This window comes from Myotis lucifugus, unplaced genomic scaffold, assembly GCF_000147115.1.
Source record: "Myotis lucifugus unplaced genomic scaffold, Myoluc2.0 scaffold_594, whole genome shotgun sequence".
Classification (NCBI taxonomy): domain Eukaryota; kingdom Metazoa; phylum Chordata; class Mammalia; order Chiroptera; family Vespertilionidae; genus Myotis; species Myotis lucifugus.
Window position 1 is genome coordinate 337,509 of NW_005871642.1, and position 17,769 is coordinate 355,277.

The 17,769-nt window shown below is 58.3% G+C and overlaps 5 non-coding genes across 5 annotated transcripts; all 5 read right to left on the bottom strand.

Moving 5' to 3' along the window:
* Positions 1 to 697: 697 nt before the first annotated feature.
* LOC111823644 lies at positions 698 to 816 on the bottom strand. The gene has a single exon (XR_002826714.1). It is a non-coding gene; the product is annotated as a 5S ribosomal RNA (ribosomal RNA).
* Positions 817 to 4,125: 3,309 nt separating this feature from the next.
* Positions 4,126 to 4,244, bottom strand: LOC111823648. The gene has a single exon (XR_002826717.1). It is a non-coding gene; the product is annotated as a 5S ribosomal RNA (ribosomal RNA).
* Positions 4,245 to 7,497: 3,253 nt separating this feature from the next.
* Positions 7,498 to 7,616, bottom strand: LOC111823649. Its single transcript, XR_002826718.1, has one exon. It is a non-coding gene; the product is annotated as a 5S ribosomal RNA (ribosomal RNA).
* A 3,226-nt stretch (positions 7,617 to 10,842) lies between these two features.
* Positions 10,843 to 10,961, bottom strand: LOC111823651. Its single transcript, XR_002826719.1, has one exon. It is a non-coding gene; the product is annotated as a 5S ribosomal RNA (ribosomal RNA).
* A 3,144-nt stretch (positions 10,962 to 14,105) lies between these two features.
* On the bottom strand, positions 14,106 to 14,224 carry LOC111823652. The gene has a single exon (XR_002826720.1). It is a non-coding gene; the product is annotated as a 5S ribosomal RNA (ribosomal RNA).
* Between the last annotated feature and the right edge of the window lie 3,545 nt (positions 14,225 to 17,769).

Here is a 17,769-nt window from a genome sequence, read left to right on the forward strand (position 1 = left end):
GGGGCGGGCGTCCCAGTGGACCTCAGGGCCCTGCCTTGGCTCACGGGGCGGAGCTTGGGCAAGGAAAATACAAACATAAAAAAGCCCTGTCCCCGCACCCCGCCTCCCCGACCTGGTGCTCCGCCACCCCACTCCGCACACCAGCCGCCCCAGCCCGGACCAGATCTCTTCTTGCAGAGCCATCAGCTGTCTCTGGCCCGCCCAGCCCATCTCCTGAGCTTCGAAAAGATGCAGGAGGGCGCCTTCCTTTGGGGGTGCGATTGCCTGAAATGCGGAAGGGGGTGTCCGCCGCCACCGGGTAGGACGAAGCCCCCCGAGGGATGGCACAAAGCGAGGGGCGGGCGGCCTGGGCCTTTGGTGGGGACCGCGGGGTTCCCTTAGCAGTTTGGGGAGCTACCTCCCTCCGCAGCACCGGGGGTTCGATGGGTTCCCCCGGTTGTGGGTCCCCTGTTGCCCCCGCAGAGCACAGAGCGCTTGGGGCTTGCACGGGTGCGGGGGAATGGAAGAGACACGCCCCTGCAACGCAGGGCTGCTGTCTGTTAGGCGCGAGACGGCATTTCCTAATTTTTGACGGCGGACGAGGCTGGGCGAGGGGAGGTGGGGGTTCAGTTGTGAGAGTAGCCCCGCGGGGGCGATGGGAGGTTCCCCCCACACCGCCAAAGGGCGGATGGGGCGGGCTCAAAAAATGGCAATCAAAAGCCTACAGCACCCGGTATTCCCAGGCGGTCTCCCATCCAAGTACTAACCAGGCCCGACCCTGCTTAGCTTCCGAGATCAGACGAGATCGGGCGCGTTCAGGGTGGTATGGCCGTAGACGCTCGAGCCGGCCTCCGGGAGCCTCAAGAGCCCACGGCGCCGGGCCTCCAGGCCCGCTGAGCCCTGGGCCCCCTGGCTGACCTGGTGCTCAGCTCCCCGCACCCTCTGCCCCGCCCGCCCTCTAGCCGGGACTAGATCTGTCCCTGCTGAGCCACCAGCTGCCTCTCATCCACCTTCTGAGCTTCCAGGAGATGCGAGGCGCGGGAGAGCGGCTCCCGGGTGCGGTGTGCGATGTCCCGGGGAGCCCGGAAGGGGGCGCCCTCCCCAACTGGGCTCCGCTAGGGATTCCATTTCACATCCCCATGGCAGCATTTTGTTGGGGAGAATCCAATGGCTAAACACGTAGCTGGGGCCAAAAATATGCATGTGCCTAGGCAGGGTCCAGGGGGAGGGGAGGTGGAGGCCGCCCACCATGTAGGCCCACAGCCAGCCCCAGGTCTGATGCGCCGTGTCCTGGGAGACCCTAGGAGGGGATATGGCCTGGGTGGTCACCCCTTCGTTTCCTCCATTTCTCCCTCTTACAGGTGGAGACCTAGCGAGGTGGCCCAGGGCGGTGTGACTCTACCAGTATCACAGTGCTGAAGCCCAGGCCTGTTGGGAGTGGCAGTCCAGGCCACATCCCACCCCGTCTAGTGATCTGGCCCTCTCGGAGTTTTTGCATCCGGCGCAGGTCACACTGCCCGCGCACAGGTGGGGCAGGTTTGATGTCATATACACCGGTCCAGGTCTCTAGAAGATTGTTTCCTGTACCATCCCTCGTGTGTCCGCAGGGTCCCTGGGAAGGCCCAGGAGGACACAGTGGCTTTGCCAGGACACTAAACCGATCAGACAACACAGGTCTCACTGGGCTCTCCTGACTGCTAGGCCCCTGGTGGCAAGAACGGGGAGCTGTGGGAGAAAGCTGAGTTGGGGAACTTGGAGTATTTCTGGGGGTGTCACTCAAAAGCCCAGAGGGCTTTCCGGGCAAGTGTGCTTAAAGGAACACATACAGGTAATGGAACCTTGCAAACTTGATGTCACTTCCTCAGTGACAGGACAATACAGAAGCTAGAACTCTGGTCACCAGGCACCACATTCCTGAGACAGGCCCCTATCACCTCACTTGACTGGAGACCTGGGAGAGAGCAGGATGTTCTCCACTGCTCTCCAGATGTCCTTGGGCTGTGTCTTTGGAAAAGCTTACAACAAAACTGTTTCACACAGGCAGACAGTGGCTCTAGTCTCCCTTCTGACGCCTGCTGTCCTTGAGCAGTGTGTAGCCTCAGGTAACTTAGGACTGCCTAGCGTTGGCCAATCCCAGGGAGGCCACAACCGGGAGCACTTGAGGGCATCATATCAGTCCTTGCCACTGTGCGTGCGTGCCTGTGTGTGTGCGTATGCGTGTGTGTGTGTGTGTGTGTGTGTGTGTGTGTGCTGGAGCGAAAGAAACTGCAGGAGGGGTGGTTTGCTGGGTCTCTCAAGTGCCTACCTCAGGTCATGGGGGGCACAAGAGGAAGTGAGTGCTGGGGACCAAGCTCCCGTACCCTCTGGAAATCCTAGGGGTTGGGGGCTCATTTTATTCCTTCATGGCTAGAAGTCTATTCAGACAACCCTGTGCACCTGATCAGGGAAAATGACTTTATGGTGGGTTTTCCTACTGTGGTGAGACCCAGGCAATTTTCCAATGGCCCGGACACCAGGCGTTGCCTTATCAGAGCTCCACCCAGGTGGTCATGGAGACTCAGTTGGACTAGTACAACTTCTTCCAATCCTTGTCCGGGAGCTAGAGACCAGACCACCGGCAGTCAGAGTGGGCCTAGAGTTGAGGGTGGGTACAGAGGGCGCTGTCCCCACGGGATTAAGATGACCAAGGAGAGCCAGATATCAGATTCCCCCGAGAGTGTTCAGCAGTTCCACCTGTATTTATTTATTTATTTATTTATTTATTTATCTATCTATCTATCTATCTATCTATCTATCTATCTACCTATCTATCTATCTATCTATCTATTTATTGATCTATTTATCTATCTATCTATCTATCTACCTATCTATCTATCTATCTACCTATCTATCTATCTATCTATCTATCTATCTATCTATTTATTTATTGATCTATCTATCTATCTATCTATCTATTTCTCATAATCCTTGGCCAGGATATCTCTCCCTTGACTTTTAGGGAGACTGGAACAAACCGCGAGAGGCAGAGAGAAACATGGATGTGAGGGAGACACCTGGATTGGTTGCCTCAGGCAGGCGCCCCCGAGGGGGCAGGGATTCAGCCTGCAAGGGAGGTAAGTGCCCTTGACCCCAGTGGAACCGGAGACCCTTCCATCCACAGGCCTGCGCTCTGTCCACTGAGCCAAGCCCACTGGAGCCTCTTCCACTAGCGTCACAGACACATCCCTCCCATCCCGGGGTGCCCTCTGTCAGGCGGGAGACCCCTTTCCCTGATTGGGGGGTGGAGGTCGTGGTGGCCGGGGGTGGGGGATCCTAGAGTAGGCCCAGGGGTCCCCCCACCAAACCCTCAACACCGCCAAGGCGAGGAGGGGAGTGGCCGAGCCGCTCTCCTGGGCTCAGGGTGGGTGTTTGGGGGTGGGGAGGTGGAGTGTTGCAGAGTGGCAGGAAGGGGGCGGGCGTCCCAGTGGACCTCAGGGCCCTGCCTTGGCCACGGGGCGGAGCTTGGGCAAGGAAAATACAAACATAAAAAAGCCCTGTCCCCGCACCCCGCCTCCCCGACCTGGTGCTCCGCCACCCCACTCCGCACACCAGCCGCCCCAGCCCGGACCAGATCTCTTCTTGCAGAGCCATCAGCTGTCTCTGGCCCGCCCAGCCCATCTCCTGAGCTTCGAAAAGATGCAGGAGGGCGCCTTCCTTTGGGGGTGCGATTGCCTGAAATGCGGAAGGGGGTGTCCGCCGCCACCGGGTAGGACGAAGCCCCCCGAGGGATGGCACAAAGCGAGGGGCGGGCGGCCTGGGCCTTTGGTGGGGACCGCGGGGTTCCCTTAGCAGTTTGGGGAGCTACCTCCCTCCGCAGCACCGGGGGTTCGATGGGTTCCCCCGGTTGTGGGTCCCCTGTTGCCCCCGCAGAGCACAGAGCGCTTGGGGCTTGCACGGGTGCGGGGGAATGGAAGAGACACGCCCCTGCAACGCAGGGCTGCTGTCTGTTAGGCGCGAGACGGCATTTCCTAATTTTTGACGGCGGACGAGGCTGGGCGGGGGGAGGTGGGGGTTCAGTTGTGAGAGTAGCCCCGCGGGGGCGATGGGAGGTTCCCCCCACACCCCGCCAAAGGGCGGATGGGGCGGGCTCAAAAAATGGCAATCAAAAGCCTACAGCACCCGGTATTCCCAGGCGGTCTCCCATCCAAGTACTAACCAGGCCCGACCCTGCTTAGCTTCCGAGATCAGACGAGATCGGGCGCGTTCAGGGTGGTATGGCCGTAGACGCTGGAGCCGGCCTCCGGGAGCCTCAAGAGCCCGCGGCGCCGGGCCTCCAGGCCCGCTGAGCCCTGGGCCCCCTGGCTGACCTGGTGCTCAGCTCCCCGCACCCTCTGCCCCGCCCGCCCTCTAGCCGGGACTAGATCTGTCCCTGCTGAGCCACCAGCTGCCTCTCATCCACCTTCTGAGCTTCCAGGAGATGCGAGACGCGGGAGAGCGGCTCCCCGGGGCGGTGTGCGATGTCCCGGGGAGCCCGGAAGGGGGCGCCCTCCCCAACTGGGCTCCGCTAGGGATTCCATTTCACATCCCCATGGCAGCATTTTGTTGGGGAGAATCCAATGGCTAAACACGTAGCTGGGGCCAAAAATATGCATGTGCCTAGGCAGGGTCCAGGGGGAGGGGAGGTGGAGGCCGCCCACCATGTAGGCCCACAGCCAGCCCCAGGTCTGATGCGCCGTGTCCTGGGAGACCCTAGGAGGGGATATGGCCTGGGTGGTCACCCCTTCGTTTCCTCCATTTCTCCCTCTTACAGGTGGAGACCTAGCGAGGTGGCCCAGGGCGGTGTGACTCTACCAGTATCACAGTGCTGAAGCCCAGGCCTGTTGGGAGTGGCAGTCCAGGCCACATCCCACCCCGTCTAGTGATCTGGCCCTCTCGGAGTTTTTGCATCCGGCGCAGGTCACACTGCCCGCGCACAGGTGGGGCAGGTTTGATGTCATATACACCGGTCCAGGTCTCTAGAAGATTGTTTCCTGTACCATCCCTCGTGTGTCGGCAGGGTCCCTGGGAAGGCCCAGGAGGACACAGTGGCTTTGCCAGGACACTAAACCGATCAGACAACACAGGTCTCACTGGGCTCTCCTGAATGCTAGGCCCCTGGTGGCAAGAACGGGGAGCTGTGGGAGAAAGCTGAGTTGGGGAACTTGGAGTATTTCTGGGGGTGTCAGTCAAAAGCCCAGAGGGCTTTCCGGGCAAGTGTGCTTAAAGGAACACATACAGGTAATGGAACCTTGCAAACTTGATGTCACTTCCTCAGTGACAGGACAATACAGAAGCTAGAACTCTGGTCACCAGGCACCACATTCCTAAGACAGGCCCCTATCACCTCACTTGACTGGCGACCTGGGAGAGAGCAGGATGTTCTCCACTGGTCTCCAGATGTCCTTGGGCTGTGTCTTTGGAAAAGCTTACAACAAAACTGTTTCACACAGGCAGACAGTGGCTCTAGTCTCCCTTCTGACGCCTGCTGTCCTTGAGCAGTGTGTAGCCTCAGGTAACTTAGGACTGCCTAGCGTTGGCCAATCCCAGGGAGGCCACAACCGGGAGCACTTGAGGGCATCATATCAGTCCTTGCCACTGTGCGTGCGTGCCTGTGTGTGTGCGTATGCGTGTGTGTGTGTGTGTGTGTGTGTGTGTGTGTGTGTGTGCTGGAGCGAAAGAAACTGCAGGAGGGGTGGTTTGCTGGGTCTCTCAAGTGCCTACCTCAGGTCATGGGGGGCACAAGAGGAAGTGAGTGCTGGGGACCAAGCTCCCGTACCCTCTGGAAATCCTAGGGGTTGGGGGCTCATTTTATTCCTTCATGGCTAGAAGTCTATTCAGACAACCCTGTGCACCTGATCAGGGAAAATGACTTTATGGTGGGTTTTCCTACTGTGGTGAGACCCAGGCAATTTTCCAATGGCCCGGACACCAGGCGTTGCCTTATCAGAGCTCCACCCGGGTGGTCATGGAGACTCAGTTGGACTAGTACAACTTCTTCCAATCCTTGTCCGGGAGCTAGAGACCAGACCACCGGCAGTCAGAGTGGGCCTAGAGTTGAGGGTGGGTACAGAGGGCGCTGTCCCCACGGGATTAAGATGACCAAGGAGAGCCAGATATCAGATTCCCCCGAGAGTGTTCAGCAGTTCCACCTGTATTTATTTATTTATTTATTTATTTATTTATTTATTTATTTATCTATCTATCTATCTATCTATCTATCTATCTATCTACCTATCTATCTATCTATCTATTTATTTATTGCTATTTATCTATCTATCTATCTATCTATCTATCTATCTATCTATCTATTTCTCATAATCCTAGGCCAGGATATCTCTCCCTTGACTTTTAGGGAGACTGGAACAAACCGCGAGAGGCAGAGAGAAACATGGATGTGAGGGAGACACCTGGATTGGTTGCCTCAGGCAGGCGCCCCCGAGGGGGCAGGGATTCAGCCTGCAAGGGAGGTAAGTGCCCTTGACCCCAGTGGAACCGGAGACCCTTCCATCCACAGGCCTGCGCTCTGTCCACTGAGCCAAGGCCGCTGGAGCCTCTTCCACTAGCGTCACAGACACATCCCTCCCATCCCGGGGTGCCCTCTGTCAGGCGGGAGACCCCTTTCCCTGATTGGGGGGTGGAGGTCGTGGTGGCCGGGGGTGGGGGATCCTAGAGTAGGCCCAGGGGTCCCCCCACCAAACCCTCAACACCGCCAAGGCGAGGAGGGGAGTGGCCGAGCCGCTCTCCTGGGCTCAGGGTGGGTGTTTGGGGGTGGGGAGGTGGAGTGTTGCAGAGTGGCAGGAAGGGGGAGGGCGTCCCAGTGGACCTCAGGGCCCTGCCTTGGCCACGGGGCGGAGCTTGGGCAAGGAAAATACAAACATAAAAAAGCCCTGTCCCCGCACCCCGCCTCCCCGACCTGGTGCTCCGCCACCCCACTCCGCACACCAGCCGCCCCAGCCCGGACCAGATCTCTTCTTGCAGAGCCATCAGCTGTCTCTGGCCCGCCCAGCCCATCTCCTGAGCTTCGAAAAGATGCAGGAGGGCGCCTTCCTTTGGGGGTGCGATTGCCTGAAATGCGGAAGGGGGTGTCCGCCGCCACCGGGTAGGACGAAGCCCCCCGAGGGATGGCACAAAGCGAGGGGCGGGCGGCCTGGGCCTTTGGTGGGGACCGCGGGGTTCCCTTAGCAGTTTGGGGAGCTAGCTCTCTCCGCAGCACCGGGGGTTCGATGGGTTCCCCCGGTTGTGGGTCCCCTGTTGCCCCCGCAGAGCACAGAGCGCTTGGGGCTTGCACGGGTGCGGGGGAATGGAAGAGACACGCCCCTGCAACGCAGGGCTGCTGTCTGTTAGGCGCGAGACGGCATTTCCTAATTTTTGACGGCGGACGAGGCTGGGCGAGGGGAGGTGGGGGTTCAGTTGTGAGAGTAGCCCCGCGGGGGCGATGGGAGGTTCCCCCCACACCCCGCCAAAGGGCGGATGGGGCGGGCTCAAAAAATGGCAATCAAAAGCCTACAGCACCCGGTATTCCCAGGCGGTCTCCCATCCAAGTACTAACCAGGCCCGACCCTGCTTAGCTTCCGAGATCAGACGAGATCGGGCGCGTTCAGGGTGGTATGGCCGTAGACGCTCGAGCCGGCCTCCGGGAGCCTCAAGAGCCCGCGGCGCCGGGCCTCCAGGCCCGCTGAGCCCTGGGCCCCCTGGCTGACCTGGTGCTCAGCTCCCCGCACCCTCTGCCCCGCCCGCCCGCTAGCCGGGACTAGATCTGTCCCTGCTGAGCCACCAGCTGCCTCTCATCCACCTTCTGAGCTTCCAGGAGATGCGAGACGCGGGAGAGCGGCTCCCGGGGGCGGTGTGCGATGTCCCGGGGAGCCCGGAAGGGGGCGCCCTCCCCAACTGGGCTCCGCTAGGGATTCCACTTCACATCCCCATGGCAGCATTTTGTTGGGGAGAATCCAATGGCTAAACACGTAGCTGGGACCAAAAATATGCATGTGCCTAGGCAGGGTCCAGGGGGAGGGGAGGTGGAGGCCGCCCACCATGTAGGCCCACAGCCAGCCCCAGGTCTGATGCGCCGTGTCCTGGGAGACCCTAGGAGGGGATATGGCCTGGGTGGTCACCCCTTCGTTTCCTCCATTTCTCCCTCTTACAGGTGGAGACCTAGCGAGGTGGCCCAGGGCGGTGTGACTCTACCAGTATCACAGTGCTGAAGCCCAGGCCTGTTGGGAGTGGCAGTCCAGGCCACATCCCACCCCGTCTAGGGATCTGGCCCTCTCGGAGTTTTTGCATCCGGCGCAGGTCACACTGCCTGTGCACAGGTGGGGCAGGTTTGATGTCATATACACCGGTCCAGGTCTCTAGAAGATTGTTTCCTGTACCATCCCTCGTGTGGCAGGGTCCCTGGGAAGGCCCAGGAGGACACAGTGGCTTTGCCAGGACACTAAACCGATCAGACAACACAGGTCTCACTGGGCTCTCCTGACTGCTAGGCCCCTGGTGGCAAGAACGGGGAGCTGTGGGAGAAAGCTGAGTTGGGGAACTTGGAGTATTTCTGGGGGTGTCAGTCAAAAGCCCAGAGGGCTTTCCGGGCAAGTGTGCTTAAAGGAACACATACAGGTAATGGAACCTTGCAAACTTGATGTCACTTCCTCAGTGACAGGACAATACAGAAGCTAGAACTCTGGTCACCAGGCACCACATTCCCAAGACAGGCCCCTATCACCTCACTTGACTGGCGACCTGGGAGAGAGCAGGATGTTCTCCACTGGTCTCCAGATGTCCTTGGGCTGTGTCTTTGGAAAAGCTTACAACAAAACTGTTTCACACAGGCAGACAGTGGCTCTAGTCTCCCTTCTGACGCCTGCTGTCCTTGAGCAGTGTGTAGCCTCAGGTAACTTAGGACTGCCTAGCATTGGCCAATCCCGGGGAGGCCACAACCGGGAGCACTTGAGGGCATCATATCAGTCCTTGCCACTGTGCGTGCGTGCCTGTGTGTGTGCGTATGCGTGTGTGTGTGTGTGTGTGTGTGTGTGTGTGTGTGTGCTGGAGCGAAAGAAACTGCAGGAGGGGTGGTTTGCTGGGTCTCTCAAGTGCCTACCTCAGGTCATGGGGGGCACAGGAGGAAGTGAGTGCTGGGGACCAAGCTCCCGTACCCTCTGGAAATCCTAGGGGTTGGGGGCTCATTTTATTCCTTCATGGCTAGAAGTCTATTCAGACAACCCTGTGCACCTGATCAGGGAAAATGACTTTATGGTGGGTTTTCCTACTGTGGTGAGACCCAGGCAATTTTCCAATGGCCCGGACACCAGGCGTTGCCTTATCAGAGCTCCACCCGGGTGGTCATGGAGACTCAGTTGGACTAGTACAACTTCTTCCAATCCTTGTCCGGGAGCTAGAGACCAGACCACCGGCAGTCAGAGTGGGCCTAGAGTTGAGGGTGGGAACAGAGGGCGCTGTCCCCACGGGATTAAGATGACCAAGGAGAGTACAGAGGGCGCTGTCCCCACGGGATTAAGATGACCAAGGAGAGCCAGATATCGGATTCCCCCGAGAGTGTTCAGCTGTTCCACCTGTATTGATTGATTGATTGATTGATTGATTGATCTATCTATCTATCTATCTATTTATTTATTGATCTATCTATCTATCTATCTATCTATTTATTTCTCATAATCCTCGGCCAGGATATCTCTCCCTTGACTTTTAGGGAGACTGGAACAAACCGCGAGAGGCAGAGAGAAACATGGATGTGAGGGAGACACCTGGATTGGTTGCCTCAGGCAGGCGCCCCCGAGGGGGCAGGGATTCAGCCTGCAAGGGAGGTAAGTGCCCTTGACCCCAGTGGAACCGGAGACCCTTCCATCCACAGGCCTGCGCTCTGTCCACTGAGCCAAGCCCGCTGGAGCCTCTTCCACTAGCGTCACAGACACATCCCTCCCATCCCGGGGTGCCCTCTGTCAGGCGGGAGACCCCTTTCCCTGATTGGGGGGTGGAGGTCGTGGTGGCCGGGGGTGGGGGATCCTAGAGTAGGCCCAGGGGTCCCCCCACCAAACCCTCAACACCGCCAAGGCGAGGAGGGGAGTGGCCGAGCCGCTCTCCTGGGCTCAGGGTGGGTGTTTGGGGGTGGGGAGGTGGAGTGTTGCAGAGTGGCAGGAAGGGGGCGGGCGTCCCAGTGGACCTCAGGGCCCTGCCTTGGCCACGGGGCGGAGCTTGGGCAAGGAAAATACAAACATAAAAAAGCCCTGTCCCCGCACCCCGCCTCCCCGACCTGGTGCTCCGCCACCCCACTCCGCACACCAGCCGCCCCAGCCCGGACCAGATCTCTTCTTGCAGAGCCATCAGCTGTCTCTGGCCCGCCCAGCCCATCTCCTGCGCTTCGAAAAGATGCAGGAGGGCGCCTTCCTTTGGGGGTGCGATTGCCTGAAATGCGGAAGGGGGTGTCCGCCGCCACCGGGTAGGACGAAGCCCCCCGAGGGATGGCACAAAGCGAGGGGCGGGCGGCCTGGGCCTTTGGTGGGGACCGCGGGGTTCCCTTAGCAGTTTGGGGAGCTACCTCCCTCCGCAGCACCGGGGGTTCGATGGGTTCCCCCGGTTGTGGGTCCCCTGTTGCCCCCGCAGAGCACAGAGCGCTTGGGGCTTGCACGGGTGCGGGGGAATGGAAGAGACACGCCCCTGCAACGCAGGGCTGCTGTCTGTTAGGCGCGAGACGGCATTTCCTAATTTTTGACGGCGGACGAGGCTGGGCGAGGGGAGGTGGGGGTTCAGTTGTGAGAGTAGCCCCGCGGGGGCGATGGGAGGTTCCCCCCACACCCCGCCAAAGGGCGGATGGGGCGGGCTCAGAAAATGGCAATCAAAAGCCTACAGCACCCGGTATTCCCAGGCGGTCTCCCATCCAAGTACTAACCAGGCCCGACCCTGCTTAGCTTCCGAGATCAGACGAGATCGGGCGCGTTCAGGGTGGTATGGCCGTAGACGCTCGAGCCGGCCTCCGGGAGCCTCAAGAGCCCGCGGCGCCGGGCCTCCAGGCCCGCTGAGCCCTGGGCCCCCTGGCTGACCTGGTGCTCAGCTCCCCGCACCCTCTGCCCCGCCCGCCCGCTAGCCGGGACTAGATCTGTCCCTGCTGAGCCACCAGCTGCCTCTCATCCACCTTCTGAGCTTCCAGGAGATGCGAGACGCGGGAGAGCGGCTCCCGGGGGCGGTGTGCGATGTCCCGGGGAGCCCGGAAGGGGGCGCCCTCCCCAACTGGGCTCCGCTAGGGATTCCACTTCACATCCCCATGGCAGCATTTTGTTGGGGAGAATCCAATGGCTAAACACGTAGCTGGGACCAAAAATATGCATGTGCCTAGGCAGGGTCCAGGGGGAGGGGAGGTGGAGGCCGCCCACCATGTAGGCCCACAGCCAGCCCCAGGTCTGATGCGCCGTGTCCTGGGAGACCCTAGGAGGGGATATGGCCTGGGTGGTCACCCCTTCGTTTCCTCCATTTCTCCCTCTTACAGGTGGAGACCTAGCGAGGTGGCCCAGGGCGGTGTGACTCTACCAGTATCACAGTGCTGAAGCCCAGGCCTGTTGGGAGTGGCAGTCCAGGCCACATCCCACCCCGTCTAGTGATCTGGCCCTCTCTGAGTTTTTGCATCCGGCGCAGGTCACACTGCCTGTGCACAGGTGGGGCAGGTTTGATGTCATATACACCCGTCCAGGTCTCTAGAAGATTGTTTCCTGTACCATCCCTCGTGTGGCAGGGTCCCTGGGAAGGCCCAGGAGGACACAGTGGCTTTGCCAGGACACTAAACCGATCAGACAACACAGGTCTCACTGGGCTCTCCTGACTGCTAGGCCCCTGGTGGCAAGAACGGGGAGCTGTGGGAGAAAGCTGAGTTGGGGAACTTGGAGTATTTCTGGGGGTGTCACTCAAAAGCCCAGAGGGCTTTCCGGGCAAGTGTGCTTAAAGGAACACATACAGGTAATGGAACCTTGCAAACTTGATGTCACTTCCTCAGTGACAGGACAATACAGAAGCTAGAACTCTGGTCACCAGGCACCACATTCCCAAGACAGGCCCCTATCACCTCACTTGACTGGCGACCTGGGAGAGAGAAGGATGTTCTCCACTGGTCTCCAGATGTCCTTGGGCTGTGTCTTTGGAAAAGCTTACAACAAAACTGTTTCACACAGGCAGACAGTGGCTCTAGTCTCCCTTCTGACGCCTGCTGTCCTTGAGCAGTGTGTAGCCTCAGGTAACTTAGGACTGCCTAGCGTTGGCCAATCCCAGGGAGGCCACAACCGGGAGCACTTGAGGGCATCATATCAGTCCTTGCCACTGTGCGTGCGTGCCTGTGTGTGTGCGTATGCGTGTGTGTGTGTGTGTGTGTGTGTGTGTGTGCTGGAGCGAAAGAAACTGCAGGAGGGGTGGTTTGCTGGGTCTCTCAAGTGCCTACCTCAGGTCATGGGGGGCACAAGAGGAAGTGAGTGCTGGGGACCAAGCTCCCGTACCCTCTGGAAATCCTAGGGGTTGGGGGCTCATTTTATTCCTTCATGGCTAGAAGTCTATTCAGACAAACCTGTGCACCTGATCGGAAAAATGACTTTATGGTGGGTTTTCCTACTGTGGTGAGACCCAGGCAATTTTCCAATGGCCCGGACACCAGGCGTTGCCTTATCAGAGCTCCACCCGGGTGGTCATGGAGACTCAGTTGGACTAGTACAACTTCTTCCAATCCTTGTCCGGGAGCTAGAGACCAGACCACCGGCAGTCAGAGTGGGCCTAGAGTTGAGGGTGGGTACAGAGGGCGCTGTCCCCACGGGATTAAGATGACCAAGGAGAGCCAGATATCAGATTCCCCCGAGAGCATTCAGCAGTTCCACCTGTATTTATTTATTTATTTATTTATCTATCTACCTATCTATTTATTTATTTATCTATTTATTTCTCATAATCCTCGGCCAGGATATCTCTCCCTTGACTTTTAGGGAGACTGGAAAAAACCGGGAGAGGCAGAGAGAAACATGGATGTGAGGGAGACACCTGGATTGGTTGCCTCTGGCAGGCGCCCCCGAGGGGGGCAGGGTTCCAGCCTGCAAGGGAGGTAAGTGCCCTTGACCCCAGTGGAACCGGAGACCCTTCCATCCACAGGCCGGCGCTCTGTCCACTGAGCCAAGCCCGCTGGAGCCTCTTCCACTAGCGTCACAGACACATCCCTCCCATCCCGGGGTGCCCTCTGTCAGGCGGGAGACCCCTTTCCCTGATTGGGGGGTGGAGGTCGTGGTGGCCGGGGGTGGGGGATCCTAGAGTAGGCCCAGGGGTCCCCCCACCAAACCCTCAACACCGCCAAGGCGAGGAGGGGAGTGGCCGAGCCGCTCTCCTGGGCTCAGGGTGGGTGTTTGGGGGTGGGGAGGTGGAGTGTTGCAGAGTGGCAGGAAGGGGGCGGGCGTCCCAGTGGACCTCAGGGCCCTGCCTTGGCCACGGGGCGGAGCTTGGGCAAGGAAAATATAAACATAAAAAAGCCCTGTCCCCGCACCCCCCCTCCCCGACCTGGTGCTCCGCCACCCCTCTCCGCACACCAGCCGCCCCAGCCCGGACCAGATCTCTTCTTGCAGAGCCATCAGCTGTCTCTGGCCCGCCCAGCCCATCTCCTGAGCTTCGAAAAGATGCAGGAGGGCGCCTTCCTGTGGGGGTGCGATTGCCTGAAATGCGGAAGGGGGTGTCCGCCGCCACCGGGTAGGACGAAGCCCCCCGAGGGATGGCACAAAGCGAGGGGCGGGCGGCCTGGGCCTTTGGTGGGGACCGCGGGGTTCCCTTAGCAGTTTGGGGAGCTACCTCCCTCCGCAGCACCGGGGGTTCGATGGGTTCCCCCGGTTGTGGGTCCCCTGTTGCCCCCGCAGAGCACAGAGCGCTTGGGGCTTGCACGGGTGCGGGGGAATGGAAGAGACACGCCCCTGCAACGCAGGGCTGCTGTCTGTTAGGCGCGAGACGGCATTTCCTAATTTTTGACGGCGGACGAGGCTGGGCGAGGGGAGGTGGGGGTTCAGTTGTGAGAGTAGCCCCGCGGGGGCGATGGGAGGTTCCCCCCACACCCCGCCAAAGGGCGGATGGGGCGGGCTCAGAAAATGGCAATCAAAAGCCTACAGCACCCGGTATTCCCAGGCGGTCTCCCATCCAAGTACTAACCAGGCCCGACCCTGCTTAGCTTCCGAGATCAGACGAGATCGGGCGCGTTCAGGGTGGTATGGCCGTAGACGCTCGAGCCGGCCTCCGGGAGCCTCAAGAGCCCGCGGCGCCGGGCCTCCAGGCCCGCTGAGCCCTGGGCCCCCTGGCTGACCTGGTGCTCAGCTCCCCGCACCCTCTGCCCCGCCCGCCCGCTAGCCGGGACTAGATCTGTCCCTGCTGAGCCACCAGCTGCCTCTCATCCACCTTCTGAGCTTCCAGGAGATGCGAGACGCGGGAGAGCGGCTCCCGGGGGCGGTGTGCGATGTCCCGGGGAGCCCGGAAGGGGGCGCCCTCCCCAACTGGGCTCCGCTAGGGATTCCACTTCACATCCCCATGGCAGCATTTTGTTGGGGAGAATCCAATGGCTAAACACGTAGCTGGGACCAAAAATATGCATGTGCCTAGGCAGGGTCCAGGGGGAGGGGAGGTGGAGGCCGCCCACCATGTAGGCCCACAGCCAGCCCCAGGTCTGATGCGCCGTGTCCTGGGAGACCATAGGAGGGGATATGGCCTGGGTGGTCACCCCTTCGTTTCCTCCATTTCACCCTCTTACAGGAGCAGCCCTAGCGAGGTGGCCCAGGGCGGTGTGACTCTACCAGTATCACAGTGCACCACATTCCTGAGACAGGCCCCTATCACCTCACTTGACCTGGAAGAGAGCAGGATGTTCTCCACTGGTCTCCAGATGTCCTTGAGGTGTGTCTTTAGAAAAGCTTACAATAAATCTCTTTCACTCAAGCAGACAGTGGCTCTTGTCTTCCTTCATTTTTCATAGGAATTATATAGTCTAATTTCGTTATATTAGGGAAGAGAAAATGAGGCCCAGAGGTCCTGACTTTTGAGTAGTGTTACAAGCAATTCAGCAAAGCCAAGAGCTGACTGCTCTCCCAGAGGCCTCTCCGCAATCACAGCTTCCTCTCTTCATAAATACTTACTACAGGAAAGAGACATCAGGAGCAGTGAGGTTCTGTTAGCACACTTAGACAAGGATCAGATTTGAGTTCCATGGGATTAGTAGAAGAAAAAGAGAAGCAGGAAAAATAAAAACTAGAAGAGTATGAAAATACAACCTGTTCATAATAATAAAAACCTTTATAGAAAATCTGAGACTTGTGAGAAAGCAGGATGGAAGAACATGGATCACAAGGTATATGTAATGTTCCTTCAAAACATTGCAAGGACCATTATAATCCTGTAAACCCACAAGTGGTCAAATTACATTTTCCCATCACAAACATCAAACTCACTTATCTATTTGATGGCAAACAGCCCCTCTGTCCTCCAGACCCATCCTGTGTGTCGATCCGCACTTCACACTGTCGGGCTGTGTCCCCAGCATTGGAAAGGCTTACGTTGTCTGTGGGACACTCTGAATGGCATCATCTCAGTCTCCCTTTCCAAGTGTCTCAATGGAAGTGTCCTCCAGTTAATTCACTTATTCACTATGACACGCTTTTTAGAAAAATTGTACTGAATTTATTTGGTTTCATATGTACATTTCTATAACACATCATCTGTGCCTGGGTCCAAAGTCAAGTCTCCTTCCCTTCCACCTTCCACTCCCTCCCCCAACACTTTCCCTCTTGTAATCGTGTACTGTTCTCTGTGTCGATGCGTTTTTTTTTCTTTTTGGTGAATCCCTTCACCTTTTTCATCCAGCCCCACACAACACCCTTCCCGTCTGACAGCTGTCAGTCTGTTTCGTATCTATGAGTCTGTCTATATTTTGTTCATTAGATTATACATGTAAGTGAAATCATATGGTATTTGTCTCTCCCTGACTGGCTTATTTCACTTAGCATAATACTCTCCAGGTCCATCCATCTGTGCTTTCTCAAAAGGTAAGATTTCCTCCTTTTTTATGGCCAGGAAATATTCCATTGTATAAATACTCTATATATCTAGCCTGTGTTGAAACTGAAAAATGATGTCAGATAAAATGAGAGGAGTTTGGGGCTGCAATGGTTACAGGACGGTCCAGGGGAGGATGCAGGAACAGCCTGTGGGGAAAGCCCTGCTCTCTCTCCTCCCTGGGCTGTTTGTGGGGAGGGCGGCTAGGAGAGAGTGACAGAGAAAGGGGAGCCCACCTTTTGTTCTCTCCTCCCTGCATCCACAGAAACAAAACGATTCCAGGGACTCTTGGGTTCCTCCAGAGCCAGGACACGCTGTAGGACCATCCGGCTGAAGCCAGCGTGGAGGCAAATGTGCTAGTGATGAGGTTGCGGAGCTCGGGTCCAAGCCCCGCTCCTCCACTTCGTCCTGCTGTGGCTGGGGCTCTGCCAGCCCCGTGGCTCTGCCCGACGCTGCACCCCCTGAAACCAGAAGGGTGAAGGGAGCCGCAGGGGTGGCTGGCGCGTCTGGGAGCCCCTGCTTCAGTGCTGCACGCCCTCCTCTAAATGACACTTAATAATCCCAGCCCCGGCCTGCTCTGCCCACCCTCGGGGGCAGCTGGTTCTTGCTTTTGGACCCATCGCATGGCGCACAGAACACTAATGACTAAAATCCTGTGGCACCAAAACATGTATTTTTTGCCAATTTGACCAAAACACAGGTGTACTTTTACTCATTCCCACAGATGGCTATTGTGCTGGCTGTTGGCATTTTTCATTTGACATCTAAGGGAAAAGAGGTCGGTGCCCGGACTAAATAGTTTTAAAATTCCCGCGGCACACCGGTTGGAAATCACTGCCTTTGAGTAACATTTTTACCTTTTAGTTACCTAAGCAATAACTTTCTACCGAATTAACAATGATTTCTATTATATTTTACTGTGTGGTTTCTACCTTCAGGTCTTTACTTATGTAAACTCACACCAGGAAGGGACCCTGGGGTGGGGGTGGGGGGCTGGAGGGCTCGGTGTGGTGACAGGTGGCAAAGCGACGCTTCCTCCGCGTGGGAATCAACTGCCGGCCCCACAGCAGGAGCAGCCACTCCGCGGACTGTGGCCTGGGCGGCTCTCACCGTCCACTGGGGCCTTTACAGAAAGAAAATGAGAAGGTCTCCGCTCAGGTCCTAGTCAGCCCACCAGGGAACGGCTATCACAGCCTAAACCACCAGCTACTTCTCACCCTCACGGGCCTTATCTTGTTGGAAACAGACACAAACCTCATTGTGCAGATGGCGAAATTATAATGTACCGACCAGAGCAGAGAGCGCTGACCTCGTCACTCTGAGCCTCGCTTCTGAGCAGAGAGAGTCCGTCCTCTGGTGTCTGAGGAGACACCTCCCCTCCGGGCACCCGCCTGCCTCGCGGGCGCTGAGCTGCCCAGGGCGCCTTCTCCCGAGACCCGTCCTTCAACCCCGGGCCCTCCGCACCCATAACGGGGACCTGATTTCAAACTGCCCGGCAGGTCCGGACAGTGACTCGGGATGAAGCAAAGTTTGGATAAAATCCACGGTCAGATCCCTGCGGCCCGGGAGAGGGTGGAGGGGAGGACCACGCGCTGGGCCGAGCCCAACGCCAGGCCCGGGCTGCACGCGGTGTGTCCTGGAGCGGGAAGTGGCTGCGCAATGTCCGCGGAGGCGGCGGCTCGGCCTCAGTTCATGGCGCTGAGGTTATTGCGCTGAGATGCCCGA